The sequence below is a fragment of the Volvox carteri genome (assembly GCF_000143455.1).
Source record: "Volvox carteri f. nagariensis unplaced genomic scaffold VOLCAscaffold_32, whole genome shotgun sequence".
NCBI classification, from domain to species: Eukaryota; Viridiplantae; Chlorophyta; class Chlorophyceae; order Chlamydomonadales; family Volvocaceae; genus Volvox; species Volvox carteri.
The window spans coordinates 1011404-1012934 of NW_003307575.1; the positions used below are offsets into that span (position 1 = coordinate 1011404).

Genomic DNA, 1531 nt, shown 5'->3' on the forward strand with positions numbered 1-1531 from the left:
AAGGGGGGGGTTGCGAACAACAAACACGAAAATTGACGGGACGGAAAAGTTGACGGGACACATAATCCCACACCATCATCATTTCCCCTCCGCTACCCAGCCAGCCGGGGTGTGGTACCAGGGGAGGGGGGGGGAGGGAAGGGGGGGGGAGTCAGAATGAATGGGTGCTTGTGTTTGCAGCGTTGTACGGCAATGTGGGTGGTTGACGGTCATTGGATGATGACGGGGTGACATTGGATTGTCATTGTGTGAGCGCGGGATGAGGTAGGGAAGTGGGGGGAGGGGGGTGAGGGCGCCTTATTAAGCAGTCATACTTAGGGTAGTCATACTACTAAGTCTCATACTCACCACAATACCGAATCGGCCCCAGGAAACAGGGGGTTCCCTCCAGATCGCTGTCCCCTGCCCCCAGCTCCCTCTTTAAGAGCGCGCTCTAAAGCTGCCCATGGCCGCAAATCTCGGTTTAATTTTGATTTTTCATACCCAAGCCCAAGCCCAGTCATCCCAATCTCCCGGGTACAAATGTTCGGGTTACATACACCCACCACCAAGTAGATCTCCGCCCTACTCGGAGGGCTCCCCTGCTGTCAAGACGGCGATCTTATTCTCTTCACTTAAATTGACACGTTGACCCATGAGCTGTAAAATATATGCCTGCAGTATCCGTCTATATCTCTCCCCCGGGTATCTGCTTCGATTGCCAGTGGTTCGTCTCCCCGCCCGCGCCGCATTAACACCCCCCCCTCCTCCTCCCGCAACCCCCCTCTGCCACTACTAACCCCCCCGCCCCCCCACCCCCTTCGGGCCCCCCCACCCCCTTCTCGGGCCCCATCAGGCGGTCCAAGCCGCTCAGCTCACGTTCGAGGACTTCTTCATGGCGGACCTGAACATCCCGGGAATCCGCATCGTGGGGTACGAGGGGCTGCTGGGGGCGGTGGGCACCCTCGCCGTCATGATGCCCATCGCCTACTACCTGCCAGGTGCGAATCAGTCATCAGTCGAATCATCGGATTCGGGGTGTGTGTCTGTGTGTGTGTCTGTATGTCTGTGTGTCTGTATGTCTGTGTGTGTCTGTATGTCTGTGTGTGTCTGTATGTCTGTGTGTGTATGTCTGTTTGTGGGTCGTTTTGCTATCAATCATCTGAGCTGCGGTGATAGGGGAACAGAGGGGGGTTAGGTGGTGGGTACATAAGTAACAGTACCGATGCGAGCTCCGGAGTCCCTTTTAGGGATTTTGCGTGACCTTTGAGAAATGGCCTTTTCCTCCTAGTGGAAACTGGCTGTGTAGACATTGCGGCGTGGATTCAAGATAATATAAGATGTTGCACGACGTGTTGGTGCTTTGGCTGTTGCTTGATTTCGACATGGGCATCGCTGCAGCACTTTTTACACTCTTTTCCCCCCCCCTCTGGGTGTCGTACAACCCCCTTTCCCCCCACCCTCCCTCCTCCCCAGGTGCCGAAGGGGAGGGTATTCACGAGGACTTCCTGGACACCGTTCAGGTGATTTGGGTTGGGAGAGTTGGGAAGTG

General features: G+C 55.8%; 1 protein-coding gene across 1 annotated transcript in view; it reads right to left on the reverse strand.

Moving 5' to 3' along the window:
* Positions 1-901: 901 nt before the first annotated feature.
* The window catches only part of AGO3 (Argonaute-like protein), a gene marked incomplete at its 5' end in the record, with an annotated part of 16842 nt that continues 16212 nt past the window's right edge, over positions 902-1531 (reverse strand). The window contains 2 exons of the mRNA XM_002952848.1: positions 902-976; positions 1452-1502. The remainder of the gene's footprint in view (positions 977-1451; positions 1503-1531) is intronic.